We start from the raw sequence: 24,836 nt of genomic DNA, 5'->3' as shown, positions 1-24,836 counted from the left end.
GTTCGGCGCTAGATTGGGACGGATCGTGGGACGGATCGCGTGACGGTTCGTGGGACGGATGATGGGACGGTTTGAGGGACGGATCGTGAAGATGTACCACTATATCAACCGCGTTTCTTAACACTTCCCGTTGAGAGATCTACAAGGGTATGTGGATCTAATCTCCTCTCGTAGATGAACATCACCATGATAGGTTTTCGTGTGCGTAGGAATTTTTTTGTTTCCCATGCAACATTCCCCAACAGGAATCACAACATTCATATCATCAAAATATCGAACGAATATCAACTTCACATGACTACATGCAACATGACTTCTCCTGTAGCCTCAAGAACAAAAGTAAACACTCACTAATGATACACATGGTCATGATTAGAGAGGTATTAAATAGCATATTGGATCTGAACATATGATCTTCCACCAAATAAACCATAACGCATCAACTACAAGATGTAATCAACACTATTAGTCACCCCCATGTACCAATCTGAGGTTCTTGTACTGAGCGCAAGAGATGAACTAGGGTTTTCAGAGGATATGCTATTGTTAAAGATGTTGATGAAGATTGGTCTCCCCAAGATGAGAGCGTTGTTGGTGATGACGATGGCCCACTACCCACTAGGCCGCGCCAGGGGGGCTGGCGCTCCGTAGTGCCTAGTCACCACCTGTCAGCCCCGCTCTGGTACTTATTTCTTCTAATATTTCTTATTTATTCCATAAAAAATACTAATGAAGTTTCAGCCCATTTGGAGATGTGCGAAATAGGCATCTATGACGTAGCTTTTTCACGTCCAGAATTCCATCTGCCGGCATTCTCCCTCTTGGTGTAAACCTTGCATATTATGGGAGAAAAGGCATTAGAATTACTCCATAAGGTGGTATAATGCATATAAACGATTTAAATAAGAGTAGCAAAACATGATGCAAAATGGACGTATCACGAGCCCTCCATGGACTTGTGCAACCATTACCCTCCGTGGGTTGAAGTATCCATCAACGTAGACATACAGTAGCACCACATATTGGAACCACACAAAAAATCAACCTGTCCTCATTTCATTTGATATTCTTAACCCTCCTTTAATTACACTTACAATGTCATTACTTTCCACTGCTATACTCACAGACTTGCATGAGTAGGGTGTGCTACACTTGGTAAAATAACAAAAACATGCCAACGATGAAATTGGGGAAAGGTTAATTTTTAATTTTTTCAAGTAGTCTAATCACTCTCCTACACACATATTTTCAATCCTACAAGTGTTATCAGAGATTTTTTCTCCATTGAATTGATTTTACAACCTAGGAGAGTATGGCGTCCCGACTCCCTGCTGATTTGTGTTAGTTTCCCTCCACGCTTAAACGGTGATGTAGCACAACGATAACAAGTATTTCCCTCAATTATGAACAAAGTTGTCAGAATTGCGATTCCGAATCAGATCAAAGTTTCGTTGCTAGGATTGTGAATCCTAGAATCATAACTATCACGATTGTTGAAACTTAGATTGTGTGAGAAAAATCGTAGAACTCGAGGGGGTAGCGTGGATCATAAGATCGTAAGATTTTAAGACCCGAATCATGATTTTGACAACTTTATTTATGAAACACGGGTATCAATCCAGTAGGAATATCCACAAGACTATGTGAGCGGTACCTGCACACAAATAATAAATCCTCGCAACCCAACACATGTGGGGTTTGTCAATCCCTCGTGGGTAAAGTCAAAGGATAGATTGATAGATGCAAATAAAGTGATAGAAAATAAAACACAACAAGGTATTTCTGGGTTTTGATAATATAGATCTGAAAATAAAAGAGCAAATAAAATAGAAACACAAATAGCAAAATAGTGGTTTCAAATAGATGATGAGAAATAGACCCGGGGCCATAGGTTTCACTAGTGGCTTCTCTTGAGAAAATAGCAAATAGTGGGTGGACAAATTACTATTGGGAAATTGATAGGGAAGCAAATAATTATGACCATATCCAAGATATTGATCATGTATATAGGCATCACATCAAATACAAGTAGACCGACTTCTGTGTGCATCTACTTGTATTACTCCCCACATTGACCACTATCAAGCATGCATCTAGTGTATTAAGTTCATGGAGAATCAGAGTAATGCTTTAAGAAAGAGGACATGATGTAGACAAGATCTATTCATGTAGGAATAGACTCCATCATTTTATACTTAATAGCAACGATACATGCGTGTGGTGTCTCTTTCTGTCATTAAGATTGAGCACCGCAAGATCGAACCCATCAGAAAGCAACTCTTCCCATTGCAATATGAAAGATCAAGTTGTACAGACAAAAACCAAATATTGGAGAAGAAATGCGAGGCAATAATAATCAAGAATGGATATAATTTCATAGATCTGATCATAAACTCACAATTCATCGGATCTCAACGAACACACCACAAAATTTAGAGTTACATCAAATAGATCTCCAAGAGACCATTGTATCGAGAAGAAAAACAAGAGAGAGAGAGAGAGAGACCCATCTAGATACTGCTTACGGACCCGTAGATTTGGTATGAACTACTCACGCATCATCGGAGGAGCACCAATGAGGATGATGAACCCCTCCGTGATCGTGTTCCTCTCTAGAACAGGGTCTGGATTCCATTTCGTGGCTTGTGGAACTTGTAGTGGATTAAACGATATTTCGTCGACTCCTTTAGTGTTTCTGGAATATTGGGGTATTTATAGAGCTCAAAGGCGGTGGAGGAGGTGCCCGAGGCCCCCACGACCAACCAGGCCGCGCTAGGGGCCTTGGGTGCGCCCTGGTGCCTAGTGGGCCAACTAGGCCTCCTCTAGTGATCATCCTTGGTCCTCAAGCATCCTTCTGGTCAAAAAAATCTCCAAAAAGTTTTGTGGCATTTGGACTTCTTCTGGTATTGATTATGTGCAAAGGAAAAAATAGCAAAAAACATCAGTTGGCACTGGGCACTATGTCAATAGGTTAGTCCCAAAAAATGATATAAAGTTGCTATAAAATGATCATAAAACATCCAAGAATGATAATATAACAGCATGGAACAAACAAAAATTATAGATACGTGGGAGATGTATCACGTCCAGTGAGGTAAATTACCATCATAGAGTTCCATATTTTGATGGTACAAACTATGCTAGTTGGAAGCATAAGATGAAAATGCATATTCTTGTCCATGACCCCTTCGTTTGGGCTATTGTTTGTCTTGGCTTGCAATGTGGATTCTTTGGAGATGGAAAATAAGTGGATCGGTAAGTGACCGCAGAAGAATTGAAGATGTTACAATACAACACTCAAGCATGTGACATCCTATTCAACTCCCTCTACCCCAAAGAATTAAAAAAGATATGTCGTCTTGAGAATGCCAACAAAATTTGGGATACTTTGGTTGATATGCATGAAGGAACCGTATCCATCGGTGAATCTAAGTTGGATGTGCTCCAAAGCCAACTTGACAATTTCAAGATGAAGGATGGTGAAGGAGTCGCACAAATGTACTCTAGGTTTGCTCTCATCAGCAATGGGATTGCCGGCTTAGAAAGTGAAGAGATGGCTGACAAATTTATCATCAATAAGATCGTTAGAAACTTGGATGGAAAGTATGACATTGTGTGCACATTCATCCAAATTATGCCAAACTACAAAGATCTCAGGCCCACGTTAGTCATTGGTAGGATTGTTTCTCATGAAATATCACTCGGGACATAGAAGAGCTTCATAACAAGTCAAGCTATTCTTACAAAGCCACAACTAATACTCCCGCAACGTCAAATGAAAATCTTGTTACCAATGAAGAGATAAGCCTCATGGTCAAGAAATTTGACAAGTTCTACAAGAACAGAGGCAAGGAAAAAAGGCCCAACTCAGGATATGATGAGAAGCGTTCTTATAGTCGTGACCGAAATTGTTATAATTATGGAAGACCCAGACACTTATCAAATGAGTGCACGACCCCTTACAAAAGGATAGGTGAGTCACCAAGGATAAGAAGTATGAGAGATGAGTCACCTTGGAGAGAGACAAGGAGTAGAGAAGATCAATATGAACGAATACCTTACTAGAGAAACAAGGACTCGGAGAAAAAGGACAAGTACACCAAGAGCTACACAAGAAGAAGACATCATGATCATGTTGGTGAATGGGTTTACGACCCTGACTATGATGACCAATCCAATAGAATCTAGCACTCCAAATCCAACTATAGTCAAGATGAAGGGGTTGCAGAACTAGCACTCGTATCCTCCAACTCCTACGATTTATTTTATTTACCAAATGAACGAATTGGAAGTTACTGCATGTCTAAAGTCCCCAATGTATCACACCCCAAATACATTGACTTTAATAGTGATGAGGATGACTTGCTAGGAAATGTTGACTTGCTCTTTGATAAAACTAGTGATACTAGTCGAAGTGAACTTGCTAGTAATCATGCTAGTCAAGATGAATCGTTTGGTGATGCTAAGAAGGAGATTGAGCACTTAACTAAAGAACTAAACACTCTTAAGTTGGCTCATTTATCTACTCAAGAACATCATAGAGAGCTTATAAGAACTCATGATAAGCTACGCTTCGAAAAGCTAAATTTAGAGCAAGAGCATGAGTTTCTTAAATCTATCAATGGCGATCTACGAAAGAAGAGTTCTTCTTATTTTGAAAAATGACTACTCTTGTCTACTTTCATGCCTCAAGTTAAATCTAAGCAAACTAGTAACAAGGGAAATAATATTTCTTCATCTAGTATCAACAATAAAAATGCTAATTCGAATGATGTTGATTCTAATAGCTCTATTGTTTCCACTTATGATTATCTTGGCCAAGTCATACTTGCGCAAGGAAATGATTTATTGAAAGGAATTATAGATAAATGTATCTTCAAAAGTTTTGCGGGAAGTAAATAATTTTATGAGGTTGTATGCAAGAAAGGATGGCACCGTAAGAACCAAGGTGTTGGTTTCGAACAAAACTTCAGTTCCAATGGAGTTCAATGGAAGAAAGATCAATACCCCAAGACAAAGTTTGTTCCTCAAAAGAAGTATGATCGTACTCTCTTCATGGGAACACAAGCCCAAGATGATCTTGCACCACAAGACTATAAGCTAAAAGGCAAGGGCAAGATTGAAGAGGAGACTGACTCATTTGAAGACCTATGTCAAGCCATATTCAAGTGGGTTCCCAAGGCTACTACAAGTTGTACTTCAACAAGTTCTACTTGAACTCCATGGATTCCCATAAAGTTAATATGGGTCCCAAAGAAGAAGAACTAGAAAGTTATTGAGGTGTGACTCCACCAACATACTTCACTCATATTCATTTTTTGTCAAGAACTGGTGCAATAAACTACAACCGTATGCACTAGTTCAAGGAGTCACAAAATCCCTTGTTGGTAAGCAAGGGACAAGTTACTGAATGCATTAATGGACATCATAATATGAGCAATTCACTCAATGTCCATAGATATCATTGTCATTGTTCCTTGTATGGGACTAACCCATGTGAGTGTGAAGAGTATTGAAACAACAATGACTGCTCCCAACTCTAGATGATGTTCATCAACTATGGGCGTCCACTACTACAACATCTACATGAAGTCTTCAATATCAAAACCCAATCTCAGTTCATCCCTCTTAAGGGGATATCATACCTAGGGGAGCTTTTCTCTAAGACTTGAGCTAAAGCATCTCTAGTGGTGTGAACACATTAAAGCATTATGTAAAGTGGCAACCCTAGTTGTACCTAAGAGACCAGTATAACCGATGATCAAGTGTTTTCACTAGGCTCCTAAGTCAATATACTCATATATAAATGACTTTTTCATCGATAATTGCTTGATAGAAACTAGAGTGTTTTGCGTGTTTGACATATTTCATTTGCCATTTTATTTTGTGAGCATGTTGGTATGCATATTTTTTGTTCATTCAAGGACATCCAATTGTGGTTATTTGGGTTTTATTTTTCTTGCTGATTGGGTGTACAAGAATGCCTAAGTACCCCCTCTAGCTATGTGTTCTATGTTGTATCAAATTCTATTCATGATTCATCACAGAATTTGAAAAAGCTAATTTTTGGACCCTCTGGGTCAGGAGCACTCGGAGGCAACAATTCGAGTAGGGTTAACCTCCAAAACCTCCAAAGTCATTCTCGGTGTGACTAAGTTCTACAAATTCGGACCAACCGAAACCATTTAGGTTGATCAGGTTTTCTTATCTTGGTGCAACCGATAAAAATTCTTGGCATCGGGGTGATTCGACGATCTATGGGACCGACATGGTCCGTTAACTATGGTTCTGCTGGGACTACATGAGCACAAAGAGCATCATAGACAACCGTGTGCACGGGGGTTTATACAGGTTCCAGACACTCAGGAGTGTAGAACACTACGTCTTGTGTTTTTGGTTGATTATGTGTATGATCACAATAGAGACGCACTCGCCCGACAAGGATGCTCGAGGGTGGCATCTACATGTGTGGAATCAATAGAGTGTCGACCTTTCTAAAGGTAGTCATGGACCTCCTTTTATAGTCCTAGGGGTTACCACGGTGGCTAAATTAGTCTTTTTTTGTGGAGGAATAGTCCACAAACAAACTACCAAAACTACTAATAGAAGAAAAAATGGGAAATACCCAACTATGACGGACAGAGACAGACACATTAAATGCACCGCGAGGTGGCGCGCAAGCGACGTTCCACGACAAGAATTCGCTCTCCTTCTGTGTCGTTCCTCCAGCTACCTTTTATTTACTTGACACGCCGCAGGACGGGTGTCATTAAACTAACCGCATGCTTCTGACTAGAGCCACCTAATCTCTTTCCCGCTCGACACCTCACTAGTGGTCACTATCAGCTTAGTGAGGTAGAGGGACGGAGATCTAGAGGGGTCTTGCGGGGCATGTTGATGTCTGGTTTTCCTCCTCCCGACAAGGTGGCTTTCCAAGGCCTTGTTTTTCTTCTACGCTCATCGTTTTGCGAAGGTTGGCGTTGGTCAGCAGGGTGTTGCTGGTCCGGGGGCCATGGCTGCTTGTGTGCAAGTCTGGTACTAAATCCCCCATATTTTAGTACACTGACACTCGGCCTCACCGAGTTCGTGTGTCAACTGAAAATTATGAACTTCGGTGCCACCAGTAGCAGATGGGTGTATATATCCGTGTCATGAGGACTTTAAATTTCTCTTTGAAGCCCTCGCCCCCGCACCCCATTGTTGTCGCATACAAGGGCTATGTACATTGCCTTTGATCTCAAACGCGCTCTCGCCGCAGGATTACACCACCATAAGTGGGAATCTCCTCCATCGTTGCCTCCGTAAAGAAGCTCTGCCGAGTTAGGGTAAAGCTTCAATCCCTTTTGTATCCACCTTCAAAATCTTAAGAAAATGTTCCCACGTTTCATCTTCCCACCGTATGCACTCATCCATCCTCACAAAAATCCGACTAGAATAGGTTGAACAAATATTTTAAGTGTTAGGTTTCCATAATATGCAAACTTGGTCTCTCCGAATGAGGACATTTGAGTGTCACCGATATGGTTTACGCCAAAGCACAAAGGGTTTCTCAGCGAAACCGAGAAGATCCTATCGGTGTCATTGATATGGGATTTGGAAGTGCCATGAGCAACATCACTGAGATCGAAGCACACCTCGGTGAAACCGAAACGGTGTTGCCCAGTCTGTGTTGTTTCCTCAAAACTTCTAAAATATTGAACTCGGTTTCTACGATTTGCATATTTTGAAAACCTAAAACTAAAACATTGAGTTTAAATCTTTGCAAAACACTTCTAAATTTTGTGTTGCTTATCCATTCTACTCTCCTATATCTAATTCACATGATGAGTGATTAGTTTGTCACGATCAGATGACACTCACAATAGATCACATGAGCCATGTGTTGACTTGGATGCACACAATAGTCATGAGCAGAGTTTTGAAGATCCAACCCCGAGTTCTCTCTCTCTGTGTCTCTCAAACGTATCAAAGAAATTCACATGAAGAAGGTGAGGACTTTGTACATGACAAGTGATACGTCTCAAACGTATCCATAATTTTTATTGGTACATGCTATTATATTATCGTTATTGGATACTTTATACACGTTCATATGCCATTTTATATCTTTTTTTAGAACTAACCTGTCAACCTTGTGCCAAGTGCGAGTTGTTGTTTTCTGCGTGTTTCTGGTTTTTGAGGAAATCAGTAGCAAACGAAGTCCAAATGCTATGAAACTTTTTGACGGTTTTTTATTGACAAAAATAAGACCTGAAAGCTTTGTAGGAAAGACCATATGCCGCACGAGGCAACACTAAGGCACTAGGGTGCACCTAGGGGGTAGCGCCCACCGTGCTACCTTGGAGCCACCTTGTGGCTCCTCCTAACCTAACTTCGCCTCTATAAATTATTTAAAATCCAGAGAACAACATGGAGCCACCCGAAACACTTTTTCCGCTACTGCAAGTCTTTGTTCCGGTGTGATCCCAACTATAGCCCTATTTCGATGCCCTCTCGGAGGGGCGATCAACCATGGAGGGCCTTTACATCAACATTGCTCCTCCCATGGTGTTGTGTGAGTAGTGTACCATAGACCTGCAGGTCCATAGCTAGTACCTAGATCTCTCTCTCTCTCTCTCTCTCTCTCTCTCTCTCATATCTTCAATACAAAGTTCACCATGATTCCCGCGGTATTCGACATAATGTTCTTTGCGGTGTGTTTGTTGGGATCCGATGAATTGTGGGTTTATAATAAGATCATTCATGAATATTAATTAAGGCTTCTCTGAATCCTTTTATGCATGATTATTATAGCTTCCTATTTCTCTATGATATATCGGTTTGGTTTGGCCAACTACATTGATTTATCTATAGTGGGATTGGTGCGTTGTGATGAGTTCAATCTTGCGGTGTTCAATCCCAATGATAGAAAGGTACATGATAAATATTTGTATTTCTTCCATTAAGTATGAAATGATGTGGTTTATTCATATTGTTTGAGTTTAATTTATATACATCATGTCATCGTGCCCCAAGCATTACTCTGTTTCATACTTAATACTCTAGACACATGTCGGATAGCGGTCGATGAGTGGAGTAATAGTACTAGATGGAGGCAGGAGTCCGTATATTTGCTTATGGATGTGATGCCTATATATATGATCATTATCGTTAATAAATATTTCCTAACTATGCACTATTCTATTAATTGCCCAACAATAATTTGTCTACCCACTGTATGCTATATCCGAGAGAGAAGCCTCTAGCAAAAACTATAGCCCATGGGTCTACACAAAATATATTACTAAATCCCTAAAAATACTGCTTCCGTTTATATTTTGCTATTTTAATTTACTTATATATTACATATCTATTAGTATTTAATCCTTGCAAGTAACGAGTTCAAGGGGCTTGACAACCCTCTTGCCTGTGTTGGGTGCAAGTGTTTGCTGTTTTGTGTGTAGGTGCTCACGACGAGAATTTGTGTGGTTCCCCTATTGGTTTGATAACCTTGGTAATCAATGATGGAAATATTTATCTATACTGTGCTAGATCTCCTCTCCTCTTTGTGGGAAAACTCAGTTCAGTTTACAAGTAGCATTAAGGTCACCTCCAGGAAGCATCCGGAGAGAAAGAAAGAGGTGTCACAAGGAAGATGCATGAATCAATTGCATGTAAGAATGGTCTCTAAATTCTCTATAGAACCTTGGAGGATCTAACGGGACTAAGGCATTGGCTAAAAGCCAAGGAAGACGAGGGAGAGGGAGAGGGAGAGGAGTATCTATCTGGTCGGCAGGCCTACTTCTATGCACATTGACCCAGAAAAAGAAGAAGAGGAGGAAGAACAGGCTGCTAACCCTACTCCTGTCAAAGAAAGGAAACTGATGGCATATGCTGTGCAAGCATGAAGGAAACTCCCAAGGACAAGCCTGCTGCTGCTCTCAAGGCCAAGCCAACTATTTCCCCCAAGCCTAGGAGGAGTACCAAAGACATCTATGATGGTGAGAAGAACGAGGCCCGTGTGCTTGAAAGGACTGATGATGATGATGATGCCACAACACTGAAGAAGCTCAGACCCAGACTACTAGAGCATGATAAAACACATCCCATTGTAGAAAATATGAAGGAAAGGAAGGACCAAGGACTGAGGAGATGGATAGTTGCTGATCCATATGCTATTACAAGGAAGACTATCATGGACTTTCGATTCCACACCAAGTAGCACATAACTTTCTATGAGACTATGCTTCTTGGCAAGTGTGTGACAGTGAGTGATATGAGGTATGTTGACTCGAAGTTCATCCTCGTATCCACCGGATCCACTTGTTGTTACTTCTTACCTTTACTTTGTGCAACCTATATTTGTGTTGTATCCTTTACTTTCTTGTATTGGTTTTGTTGCTAGCATCATATAAGATGCTCACCTATCTGCATATCTAGAAAACCTATTTGTTGATAAACCTAATTTGTTAAGAAAAGCTAAAAGATGGTAGTTGCCTATTCACCCCCTCTAGTCAGCCATATCAATCATTACAATTGGTATTAGAGCTTCATTTCTTTTAAAGGCTTAACCGCCCAAAGAGTATGGTTCATGACGAGATTCAAGAAAGGGGAACTCCGCGGTCGGGTCCGAGACCATGGTCACCTGCAATAATTTGAATGAGGTCATTTCCTATCTCAAATCGTCCATGGTGAACGAGGTTAAGGACACGCTAAATATATTACTTGAGAATCTTAAACTCCCCACTGATCCTATGGATATGGTTAACCCATTCGTTATGAAAACGGATATCGATTCCCACAAGGAATCAGCTAGTGGCACTAACCTTTATTACTCTCAAGGAAAAACGGACCGGGCGCCAATGTCGTAGTTTCCCCTCCCCAAGCCTATGGTGGACTGGTACCTTCACCTCATATTAACTATAATGGGCTCCCACCCAAAATTGTTTGTTCTAACTTTCCTAATTGGGTTTCCGTATCAAGTCCCATTTGAATCACAACTCAACACAACTGCAGAGGGTGATCGAGCAAGGATTTCACCCTCATGATCCCAACACTATGACTCCAAGAAAAGAAGTGGACAATAAACTTAGTGCTTCTGCCTTGTTCATTCTTTCATCCCCCATGCCACTTGAAGAGCTTTCCCATTGTTACCCTTCACCATTGCCAAAGAAGCATGGGCGCACATTAACTCACTATACAAGAGAATCTCAAGCATTCAACAATGAAACTTTCAGGTTGTTCTTAATGAAGCCGATGAGTTTGTGATGAATGAAGAAAAAGACCCATGAGAGCTCTATGAGAGATTGAACACTCTTTCCGTTTCTCTCTGAGACCATGGGAAGAAGTACATGGATGACACTTGGGTCAAGCGCAAGTTCCTGAAGGCCATCATGCCATTCAGCAAAGGCATGTCCTCCGTGATGTGTCAAAGACCGGAATTCCTTGCCTTGTCTTCGAGCGAAGTGTTAAATGAATTCATTGCTATGAGCATCTTGAACAAGATTGTGGACAACGCTATAGCTCATGTTGAACGGTCAAAGAATACCAACCTTCATTGGAAGTCCAAGGCAATCATGGAAGAGGAATAATAGTAATAATAAGAGTGTTGCCCCGAGGACACCAAATATGTTACCACATGCACATGGCTGTTGCGTCAAGGAAATTTTCGGGCAAAAAGAGGAACACCAAGCCAAAATTCTCCAAGAACAACTAAAGTGGCTCCAGGGGCAAGCAACCAGTGAGGACGTGATAAAATTGTGAAAGTGCAAGCCACTTTGTTGTAGATCGCCCCTACGAGAAGCATGAAGTCAATGGATGCAAGCTCATTCGGAAGGATAATTCCATGTCCTTCCCCAACAAGAAAAAGTTCACAAAGAGGGTTACACAAAAAGGGTTGACAGTGCAAGAAGAGTACAACTCCGATGATGATGATGATGCAAGTGGATAAGGAATGGTAACTACGTCTATGGCTGTGGGAACCCCAACTCATAAGTCGTGATCACAGAGTGAACGTGCACAGAAACTGAATAACAAGAGTCTTACATCCATTACACACTGTTTTACTCGAATATGGCCTTTATGCCTAAGTCTTCATATACTTGTAGTGCAAATCTTCGTCAATAACATGAACCCATGCCATTTGCCTTAACACTGGAGGCATTCTAACTAGGAAGCGTCCTAGCTCACACGAACATCACAAAGGTATTCTACATCATATCGTGTTTCTCATGCCTGGTCAATGAAATAACCAGTGGCAAGCCAATGAGTACTTTGAATGTACTCGCAAGCAATCCATGTTGTGGAACAAGGCAATACTAATTCATGATATAGCGCTAATAGGTAAATTGCGGAAAGCCGATTTTCAAGTGCAATGATATGATCAATTTCTGGTGAGGGCATGCATCATGAGGTAAACGATATCCATACGAACAAGTTACTCATATCAATGTCAACTAAGCGTTGAACATCCCATATCCACATGCCAAATCGTCTGGCTTAGCTCATGAATCATATTGCCATCTTTCTCACACGATAATCTTTCTCATACACGCACACTTGGTTTATGTGAAAAATTCTGGACGTAGTTTAAGCAGGTCCACCTGTGGTCCTTGACCGTGCATACGGCTTTTCAAATAGTTTTGCACTCTGCACAGGTTTGTGCGCTATACCCAGTAGACTCGGGGAACTTCTGTGTCATTGAAAGTGCGTTATATCGACTAGAGGGGGTGAATAGGAGATTTTTAGAATTTCATCACTGAGGAAATTCCTTTTGAGGAAATTCCTCACTGATGACTAACTTAGAGCGGAAACATTAAGGATCAGGAGTGCAAAGTTTCACAACAGAAGTTTTTCAGTGTGAGGAATGTGAAAACAGATTGCACAGTGAGCAGGCACGCAGAAAACAGATGAGGATTAACTAGTGTGAAGAATTTGGGGTTGAGGAATTTTAGAGAAACTCTTCAGCAAATTATTCAAACAGTGAAAGTGAAAGTCATCAACACATAATCCGAGGAATGTAAAGAGATGAGGAATGATAACCCTTTTCATAGCGAAGACAGTTGTTGATGACCCAGTTCCAACTGCTGTGACAGTTGTACTCTGGTTTGGAGCGGCTTGATATTGAAACCAAAAGACACACAGTCCCGGGACACACAGTCCCTACCGTATTCTCCTTGGGCTAAGAACACACTGTCCTCGCCCAACACTCGTGGTAAGTCTTCAGGGCTGACTTCCAAACCCTCACAAACTTGGTCACCCGGCAATCCACAATTGACTGCTAGATTGCTCTAGACCATGACGCCTAACCGTCTGGAGGATGCATAGTCCTCAAAGGTAAAAGGTATCAGTTCCACACAGGAACAACTTCTTCAGTGATGCTCAATCACTTGGTTCTAGGTTTGTGGTTTGGTGTTTGGGGTATTTCCTCACTGATGAATTACTCTCGAAGACTCTGAGGAATTGGGTTGCTCTTATGACAACTGTCAGTTTCTAACGGAGCAGCCAACCAGCTAATGGTTGTGGAGGTTGGCTATTTATAGCCTGGGAGCATCCCGACATGATTTGACACTAATACCCTTAAATAATATGACCGCTGGTGTGGATAAGACCAATGATGTGGCGTGGCTATCGAAACGGTCGGAACCCTCAGCTGTGAGAGTCCTCGTGTCACTCATATTCCTCACTTGAGGCTTTTGGTAGGTTTAGGCTTGGGTTGAGCATCATGAGGAAATTCATTCCAAAGTATAACTTCGACCCCCTTTAACAGTACGATGTTCCTATTACTCAAGTGTGAAGAAAACAAAACAGGAAGAGTAAATCTTCATGCTTCAATGTCTTCAGAATGATTTCTTCAAGACACACTGAATTCCTCAAATTCAATATCTTCATGAGGAATATCAATTTCATTGCAGATTCTTCGCGATTCAATTCTTCCGCTTCAGACCAATTTCTTCAACCGAAGATATATATTTTTAGTGGTCGATATTCGTCAAATATTTCAAACTCCTCAGTGACTTATAGATCCTGTGTACACTCATGAACACATTAGATACTTAACCTATAAGTCTTCGAACCACCAAAGTCACTAAGGGGCACTAGATGCACTTACAATCTCCCCCTTTTTGGTGGTTGATGACAATTAGGTTAAGTCTTCAACAGGGATAAAAATATGAAGTGTAAATACTCATTTGAGGAATTTGAAATCAAGATTCAGAGAGACTCCCCCTGAATATGTGCATATCTTGAGGATTTTTCTTTTCACAGCAAATGCAAATTGATGATTTATATCATGGAGATCTCCCCCTGAGTCTTGTAAATCATGCATACATATGACATATAGTATGAAGAAATTGAAGATGCATGATGACAAATGGTATCTGACGAATTCCAGCATGCGTGCATTAAAAATTTGAGGAATAAGCATGCGAAGAAAAACGTTCAAAAGCGTTAGAGTACCATCGGGCTTAAGTTACAACTCATTACATAAAAACTTCAGAAGACCCAAGAGTTTGCAACTTAAATATAGTTCATAAGCCCCAAAATATCCCGCTTGAAGACTAAATCTCAAGTTTCTCCCACTTTGTCATCAAGTGACAAAAAGGGACAAACTGAGGACTAACACCCATGAAGACTTCACTTCTTGGCGATTGATGAAGATGCGTGAGGTTTCTTGGGAGTAGTCTTCTTCCTTGGAGAGGCAGTGTCGAGTTGTTCTTCATCAGACTCAACAGTGCAGAATGAAGAAAATGAATTGTCTTCAAGGTCTGGAACATGAATTGGCCTGAACTTCTTCTTGGGTGGCCATGACCAGTCAAAGTCTCGCTCGAACTCCAATTCTTCAAGTTCTGTCTGAGTCTTCAGATGAGCAAGTGTAGCCCAGGTGCGATAAAAAACCTCATGAAGATAGTGATGGTTAAGCTTCACAGAATTCTGTGTTTCAGTGAGGGTTTTCGCAATGGCGCCGAACTGGCGTTTGACCCACTTGTGATTCCGATCCACCTTCTGGTGAAGAATCAGGAGAAGCTCTCTGGTATTCATCACACAAGGAGCAACAGGGCTTGGAGGGTGAGTCTCAGTATCATCCCATGAAGAATATGCTTCCGGCTCTCTGAACTGGCCATCAAGGGGCCTACGACCTTCATCAATAACTGACTTGCCTGTTCCTTCAACTGGCTCGAAAGTCTTCTTGTTGACCCTAATAGGAGGCATATAACCAACATGGTTGTTGAAATCAGCGTGGAAGTTGATGCCTATCCTTGTCCTGATGAATCTCATGATCCATGGGGCATATATCTTGTGATCAAAGGGACACATGGCATTGTCGGCCAAAGTCCTCAAGAAGAAATCATGTATGTTGATAGGAATACCATGGATGATGTTGAAGAGGATATTCTTCATGATGCCTACAACATCTTCTTCTTCATCATGGCCTTTGATCGGCGCAAGAACACTGCAGAGGATTCTGTAAACAGATCTTGGTTCAAACTTGAGCTCGTGGACGAGGAAGGTTTTTCTCGGTGGTTGCCCTTTAGACAAAGGCTTCATGGGGACTTCCATCATCCCGTTGGGCAGCTCACGCTCACCATAAAGCTTCACGGCCTCCTCTGAGGGAATTGATACTAGCAGTTCACGCAGTAGCTCAGTAGCAGGAGCCTTGTAGTGAGTGTTTTGCGTCATCCAGTCAAAAACCCAGGTGTTAATATCTTCAGGATCGCCAGATATGTGAGGAGTGGCGTAAAACTGAAGAATGAGCTCACTGTTCCAATCAGAGATGTCTGAGCACATTGGTAGCAATCCAGCTTCATGAAGGACATTGAGGACTGGAGCCAGGCATGGTATTGCTTCAAGTTCAACATGAGGAATATGCCTGTGCTGGAATATCTTATTGCTTCCACACAGAACAGAGGCATAGTAATTCAGCTGTGTCCTCGTCCAAAACTTCAGATGTCTGATTTGAGGCTTGTCATAGGGATTTTCTCCAATGAAGTACATGCGTTCTTCAAAGAAGTTCTCCTTTTGAAACTGTGGTCGCTTGGAGAATGGCTGACGCTGCATTGGCTGAAGATTTTGCTGTGGAACTGGAGAGGAGACAACAATTGCAGTCTCTGGGTTGAGCACGACGAAAGCATTGTCTTGGTGTGGTGCATTTTCCTCAGCATTGTCCTCAGGGTGAGGAATTTCATCAGCTTGGGCTTCGGGCTGAGGAGCATGCTCATGTTGTGCTTCATGTTGAGGAATGGGATCTGGCTGGGCAGCAGGCTGAGGAATTTCATCAACTAGAGCATCCTGTTGAGGGTTCTGCTCCGGAGGAGAAATAGGTTCATTCTGGGCCTCAGTGTGAAGATCTTGCTCAGGAGGACAAGTTGGGTCAGCCTGATCCTCAACTTGAGGATTTTTCTCAGGACTCTGAATTTCATCAGCTTGAGGATTTTCACTTTGCTCTTCCTCAGCTTGCTTGGTGACAGAGGCAGATTCATCAGCTGGTGCAGCTGATCCTTGTGCAGTTTCTTCCTGAGAAATGGAGGCTGAGGACTGTCGTCAATACGAATTTCTTCGTCAGTATGTTCCTCAGATGCAACATCCTTCATTTCCTCATCTGGCCCTTTCTCCTGGTCTTCAAAGGTGACCATTTCATAAGATGGAGCGATGTTCAGGGGCACAGGGTGCAGTGGAGCATTTTCTTCAAGTGCTTTGAGGCGCTTGGCCTCGGTGTTTTCTTCTACTGAAGAAGCCTTTCTCTTCTTGGCTTCCTTTTCAGCAGCTCTTGTTTTCTTCACGTGTCATGCAGACGGAGTCATCTTCTTCACCTTTGAAGCTTTTGGTGAAGGTATTTTCTCAGCAGATTCATCAGCTGTCTTTGAGGAACCAGCTAGAACAGAGTCATCAGCTGGCTTTGAAGCAGCAGCTGGCTCAGGGGCAGTCTCACCAGCTGTAGCAGATTCATCAGCTGGATTTTCCGTGGTGATATCTTCAATTTCCGGTACGTCCACACGGCTTTCTTGAGGTATTTCCTCAGCTTGAGGAGTTTCATCAGCCTGAGGAGTTTCATCAGCTGGTTCTTCAATCAGAGGCTGAGGAGTTGGTACTGGATGGGCAGCCTTCTTGTTGTAGTTGTCAACAGCTTCAGTGGCAAGTTTGAGGAAATTGCTTTTGAGACTTTGACGATCAGATAGCTTGGAGTACTTATCTGTCAATGTCTTCAACTCAGCCTGTGTTGACACCAATGCATCAGGCGTCAGGTTGAGGAGATTCTGCCTGAGGAATTTCTCCTTCTTGAGCTCAGCAACCTTGGCCTGTTTGGTTTGCTGCTCCTTCCACTTGGCCTCGTTGATGAATTTGGCCACCATGTGGCTAATGCCAGGGGGAAGTTTCAAATCATCAAGCGGAGTGTTGGGGTCCTCATACCAGATATTTATGTAGTCTAGGAGGACTTTGGGGTCCATGGCCAGAGGAATGGCGCTATCAGAAGCTTGAGCTACCCTCTCCTGCTTGTTTTTGATCATAGCTTGCAAGGTTTCATCATCATATTCATCACTACCCTCTGATGCATAAGGGACTGTGATGATTTTGCTCGGGCTTGGTTTTGTTCCTCTTTCAGCAGACACCTTAGTCTTCATTGGAGGTGGTGAAGACTTTGTCTCTGAGCTGGTTGCAGCTGGGAGTGAGGAGCTAGAGGTAGCGGGCAGTGGCTTCATGACCGGCTTCAGTTCTGGTTTTGAAACCTGTGGTGGCGCTGAGGATTTTGGCGCTGAGGGTTTTGTAGCTGATGCCAGAGCTGGTTTCTCTTGAGGCTTTGAAGCCTTTGGTTTTGATGGCACAGACTTCTGTTGAGGAATTGCCGAACCAGAGGTCTCAGTAGCCGAGGAAGTAGCTGCAGTTGAAGCAGCAGCAGATGATTCATTGAATTTCCCGATAGTAGCATCTGCCTTCTTCTTAAGCTTAGCCAAGTGCTTGTCCTTTTCACCAGGATAGTCTTCAAGGGTCTTGAGGCTTGAGGGATGTGCTACTTGATGATCCTCAAGTGGAGCCTGTTTGCCAGGAGGCTTCAGAGCGAATTTCTTCGCATACTTGGGAGTGACAAATCTGTATTCCTTCCACTCCTTAGCCCATCGGCGTTCTATCTTCTGAAGCCGAATCTTTCTCTTGGCCATTGTTTCATTTTCATCAGGTGTACAGTAGTCCAAGTATATATCCTCATGTGTGTCCAAAGCTGTATTCTTCTCAAGTTTCTTGCCTCCCTTCTGCTTCCTGTCATCCTTCATTTTCTTCAGGTGAGGATTTTGCTGATGAGATTGAACTCTTGAGGATTCTGGTGAGACTTCGAGATTTTCTTCAAGAAACGCTGCAAATGAGTTAATGTGATGAGAACCGAGAGATTCATCAGCTGACATGTGTGTACCAGTGAACAGAGTATAGTTGCGAGGAATTTGGAGAAGTCATAAGTGTTCTCAGATTTGAAGAAAATGAAAAAGTTTGGCAGTTGAGGAATTTAACCAGTGGTTGAGGAATTTGCCTAAGCATATTGTTCTTGGGTACCAGAGTTGTACATATCCGAAAATTTGCACAATTGAGGAATCTCGTGAAAATCTTAGATGCTTAGTGAAGTTCATCAATAGTGTGGTGATAGGCAGTGTTTGAGGAATCAGATGCATATGGATTCTTGAGGAAAAATAGATTTCACATCTTAGATGTAAAATAGTAGATCTAACCTGCTGTAAAAATAGGGTTTTTATTTACCCTAGATGGCGCGCACGAAGAACAGAGAAGAGTTGCAGGAAGAAGCTCTTCGGTGTGTGTCCAATGCGCCCTAACCCGGCAGCAGAGGACGTCTACGGCGGCGGCGGACGAAGATGGTCCGACTCCGGCGTGGTTTCGGCGACGGAGAAGTCGAGGCAGTGAAGCTCTTCTTTGCCGGCGACGAGACTTCTAGCGGTGGCGCTAGGGTTCAGGGCCTTTGCTGTAGCAGGAGAGCGATGGAGCGAAGAAGTGTTTGCCGAGGGGGATAAGGACATATTTATAGCCAGGCAGTTACTGTTGGCACAAAGAAATCGGACCAAATAGCCCGTGCCTCTACGTCTCCGCATGACACGTGTAGCTCCCGAGCAAAGCGGTGGAGATCGTGGAGATCGTGGTTATTCGAACGAGGGAAGTGGGGTTCAGTTACTATGGAGTAAAGAAACATTTTTGAAGATTTGAGGATTTTGTTACAAAATCATCAACTGACAAGGACGCAGTGAGGATTTTGAACAAGGTTTCAAGTAGAACGCATATGAAGAATTGAATAGACTGGATGAGAATAGCATAGAGGGAAAGTAGGGTCCGATCATATTCACTTAGATGAAATATCAACTTGAAGAAATAGCTATAAGTGAATGTTGTTGAGGACTTGAAATCATAATCTATCTAGTTAAACGAAAGTCATCAAGTGTTTTTGAAGATTTGACTAACTTGAGGATTTTGTGATAAATCGTCACAATGAAGAATAACTGTTTTGAAGAAAAACAAATTTTGAGGAAATGGAACTTTGAAGAGAATCAACTTGAGGAATTTCATATTGGGCGGTGGCGTGAGCCACCATATAAGAATGTTGATTACACACGCCGCGTACAATTGTCGTAGGGCCCTGAGAATCAATTTCTTCGTTGATTTCTTCACATTCAGAGTGATATTCTTCATTAGTTGAAGAAAATCAATTCATCATGTGTTGCACATCTAAGTCATCAATTTTGCATAAGTGTTAGGATGTGTGCATGTTTTTACAAAACATTTGAAGATTCTAAGATATTTAGCTCACACCGCAACTTGCAAAAACTTTTCTCATCCAAGGGCTTAGTGAAGATATCTGCCAATTGATAATCAATCTTCACATGGTCGATGAGGATATTGCCCTTGAGGACATGGTCCCAAAGAAAATGATGACGAATCTAGATGTGCTTAGTCTTCGAGTGTTGTACTGGGTTGTATGCAATCTTGATAGCACTCTCATTGTTGGAGTAGAGAGGCATATTCTTCATGTTGATGCCATAATCCTTGAGGGTTTGCTTCATCCACAGCAATTGAGCACAGCATGAACCAGCAGCAATGTACTAAGCTTCGGGAGTGGAGAGTGATCCACAGTTCTGCTTCTTTGAGGACTAGCAAACTAGTGATCTTCCGAGGAAAAGGCATGTGCCAGAAGTTGACTTGCGATCCACACGGTCACTAGCATAGTCAGAATCAGAATACCCTACCAAATGAAGATTTGAGCCCTTGGGATACCATAATCCTAGTGTTGGTGTGTGAGCTAAGTATCGAAGAATATGCTTCACAGCCTTATGGTGTCATTCCTTCGGTTTTAATTGAAAACGTGCACACATGCAAACACTAAGCATTATATCTGGCCTAGATGCACATAGATACAATAAAGAGCCAATCGTAGAGCGATATACCTGCTAATCGAATTCTTTACCATTTTCATCAGTGCCGAGGTGGCCGTTGGTAGGCATTGGAGTCTTGGCACCTTTGCATTCATGAATATCGAATTTCCTCAGAACATCCTTGAGGTATTTCTCCTTTGATATGAAGATTCCTTTGTGTTGTTGACGAACTTGAAGACCAAGAAGAATTTCAGCTCCCCCATCATAGACATCTGATATTCTTCACTCATCATGTAAGCAAATTCATCATTGTATCGTTTGTAAGTATAGCCAATTATAATATCATCAACATATATCTGGCACACAAATAGCTCATTATCATAGGATTTAGTGAAAAGAGTTGGATCGAGTGAACCAGGTTTGAAGCCTTTCTTTATGAGGAATTCATTCAATGTATCATACCATGCCCGAGGGGCTTGCTTGAGACCATAGAGCGCCTTTTTGAGTCTGAAGACTTTGTCTGGATTATTTGGATCCTCAAAACCTGGGGGCTAAGCAACATATACTTCTTCCTCAAGCTTACCATTGAGGAATGCACTTTTCACATCCATTTGATATTATATGATTTTATGATGATTAGCATAAGCAAGTAGTATTCGAATAGCTTCAAGTCTAGCAATAGGTGCAAAAGTTTCATCTAAATCTATTCCTTCAACCTGGGTGTAGCCTTGGGCTACAAGTCGTGCCTTATTCCTCACCACTTGACCATCCTCATCTTGCTTGTTTCGGAAAATCCACTTGGTTCCGATGATGTTGTGCTTGTGAGGATCTGGTCGTTTGACGAGCTCCCATACGTCATTCAGTTTGAATTGAAGAAGTTCGTCTTGCATAGCTTGGATCCACTCCGGTTCCAAGAAAGCCTCAGCAACTTTTGAGGGTTCTGTGATAGATACAAAGGAGAAATGCCCACAAAAATTAACTAAATGTGAAGCTTTTGAGAGAGTGACAGGACCTAGCCCGTTGATGTCATTGAGGATTTTGTCAAGTTCTACTTCATTTGCAATCCTTGTATGAGCTGGTTGAGGATTTCGTGTGGGATAAGGAAGTGGTTCTGGTGCAATTTCCTCAGGAGCACCTTCTTGATTTTCATCAGTGATGGGGATAGTTTCTTCATCAATTTCCTCAGTGGGAACAATGTCTTCAGTAGGTTTGAGCTTTATTGCTTCCTCAAGAGACAACTTATCTGGATCAGAAGGAAATTGCTCTCTTTGTGAGCCATTAGTTTCATCGAACTGCACATCTACAGTCTCAACAACTTTGTTGTGATAGTTGTTGAAGACTCTGTAGGTGTGCGAGTCCTTTCCATAACCAAGCATAAAACCTTCATGTGCCTTAGGTGCAAATTTTGAGCTATGGTGAGGATCTCTAATCCAACATTTTGCACCGAAGACTTTTAAATAACTTACATTGGGTTTCTTATCAGTGAGGAGTTCATATGAGGTTTTCTTGTGTAATTTGTGAATATATACCCTGTTGATGATATGGCATACAGTGTTGATTGCTTCAGGCCAAAAACGACGAGGAGTCTGATATTCTTCAAGAATAGTTCTTGCCATCTCAACCAGAGTCCTGTTCTTCCTTTCAACCACACCGTTCTACTGAGGAGTATAAGGAGCAGATAATTCGTGAGTAATACAAAAATCATCAAGATAATCATCAAGACCAGTGTTTTTGAAATTTGTTCCATTATCAGTCCTGATATGTTTGATCTTGATGCCAAAGTTCATCAAGGCCCTTGAAGAAGATCGTTTGAAGATTTCCTGCACTTCAGTTTTATATACAATGATATGCACCCATGTATATCTGGAATAATCATCAACTATGACGAAGCCATATAAAGATGCTGCATTGGTTAGTGTGGCATAGTGAGTAGGTCCAAATAGATCCATATGAAGCAATTCGAAGGGACGAGTAGTGGTCTTGATAGTCTTTGAGGGATGCTTGGATGTGGTCATTTTCCCAGATTCACATGCATCGCAGAGATGATCCTTGAGGAATTTGACTGATTCGATGCCAATGACATGCTTCTTCTTCGCGAGCGTGTGCAAATTCCTCATGCCTGCATGACCTAGTCTTCGGTGCCACAACCATCCTTCTGAGGTTTTTTCTAGTAAGCAAGTGGCTGGTTGAGGACGGGTAGAGAAATCAACAATGTACAAATCCCCTCTTCTTACACCTTCGAAGACTTTGGATCTGTTAGATTCCATGATGACTACACATCTATATCTACCAAAGATAACAATCATATCAAGATCACAAAGCATCAAGACTGACATGAGGTTAAAACCAAGGGATTCAACAAGCATCACTTTGTCCATATGCCTATCCTTGGAAATAGCCACTTTGCCCAGTCCCAATACCTTGCTTTTACCTTTGTCAGCATATGTGATTTGCTTCAGAGGTGATGGAGTTAGTGGCATATTCATCAGCAAGCTTTTATCACCAGTCATGTGATGTGTGCGGCCACTATCAAGAACCCACTCAGTATTCTTGGGTTTGTCATCCTGCAGATGAATTAGTACAGCTTACCATCTCATATGCTTCAGATTTGAAGAACATGATATCAATTTCATCAGATAAGAATTTCATCACAACAGAATTATAAGGACGTGTGAAATATTTCTATTTCATCAATATTAGCTTGCGTCCTATCAAGCATTTCCTCAGGTCTCCAACAAATTCTTCAGATGATGATTTTCATCTGGAGACCTGATCTGCAGAAGTGATTAGTTCGATTTCTTCACCACCCACATCTGAAGGGGTGGTAAAGCATTCATCGTCCTGCGAGCACCATATGAGAAAGGTGGCATTGAAGCTAATGCACTTCTCTTAACAGTAGGGGGGTTAAAGTACTCATATGAATATACAGAGAACTGGTTTGAGGATTTATGAACATAATGATTTGAAGAGTAACGCTCATATTCATATTCCTTGTAGTTTCCCTGCATGTTAGAAGTACTAGCACGGGAACAAGCATAATTTTGACCAGTTGAGGATTTTGATCCTCTTGAAGACTTTGGTCCTCCTCAGGATTTTGATCTGGGGTTCAGATTCTTCATTGGTGTTGTCATGAGGACATTCACGTGAAGATTTTCAAGACAACTTTTGGGAACCCAGATTTTCCTCAAAGGAGGGCCATTCCTGCAGTTAGTTCCAACATATCGAGCAAATACTTCACCAGATTGATTTTTGACCAGTTTATAGTTGGAGTCAAATGACTCATCTGAGGAATAGGATAATTCACATGAAAAGCCAGTTAGATTGGATGGATCAAAAGGCGGCCCAGTAGCAGCAACCCATGAGGTTTTGGGATACTACTCAGGTTTCCAATAAGATCCATCAGCATTCAATTTCCTCTCAAAGGCAATTCCTTCTTTCCTCGGGTTCCTGTTCAAGATCTGCTTTTTGAGCACATCACAAGTTCTGCTCATACTCGTGCTAATGCTTGTGTTACGCAGGGAAACTACAAGGGTCATGAATATATGCATTCGAGTACACTAAGCCCCCTGTTGTGAAACGAAATGCATTATCTTCAATGCCTAAATTTTCATATGGTGCTCGCATAATGATAAAATCTTTGCCACCCATTTGGATGTGGGTGGTGAAGAAAATGAACTGGCCATTTATGTAGACCAAGTCTCCACACGAACTTAAATGTCTAAAGAAGTTGTTGGAGATGTGAGGAAATACTTGAAAGGACGCAAGCTATTCATGATGAAGTTGCTGGTAATGTTGCAATCACTCAGGACTGACACATGGACAAAGTCATGCTTGTTGAGTCCCTCGGATTCAACCTCATGCTAGTCTCAATGCTTTGTGATCTTGGTATGGTTGTCATCTTTGGCAAATATCATTGTGTAGTCATCATGGGATCTGACAAATCCATTCAAAGCCTTTAGGAGAGGACTTCTGTATATTGTTGATTTCTCTATAGGTCCACAGCTGGCCATGTGTCTACTTGCAAAAGCTTCAGAGGGCTGGCTATGGCATTGATGACTTGGTCATGCTGTTATGAGGAACTTGCACACTATCGTGAAGAAGAAGAAGCATGTCATTGGCCTCTGGGGTGTAAAATTCCTCAAGGATCATTTGTGTGGGGCTTGTGACTCTCGAATGATGACTAGATCCAAGAATCCCTTGGAGACCATCATGACTACTACTCGTCTCTTTTAATTGCTTCACGTGGACCTCTTTTGCCCTACTCATTAATTATGGCAAACTAACCAATGCCGCACCTCTATGGTTTGTCATTATTTATGATTATTCACGTTACACTTGGGTGCATATTATCTGCTACAAAACTAAAGTGCAGGAAATCTTCAGACGATTTCCTCAAGGGCACCGATGAATTTTGGTGTGAAGATTAAGCACATCAGGAGTGATAATGGGTCTGAGTTCAAGAACACTATTCTTGATGATTATCTTGATGTACTTGCTATT

The sequence above is a fragment of the Hordeum vulgare genome, chromosome 4H (genome assembly GCF_904849725.1).
Source record: "Hordeum vulgare subsp. vulgare chromosome 4H, MorexV3_pseudomolecules_assembly, whole genome shotgun sequence".
NCBI classification, from domain to species: Eukaryota; Viridiplantae; Streptophyta; class Magnoliopsida; order Poales; family Poaceae; genus Hordeum; species Hordeum vulgare.
Note: the sequence above shows the minus strand (reverse complement) of the source record.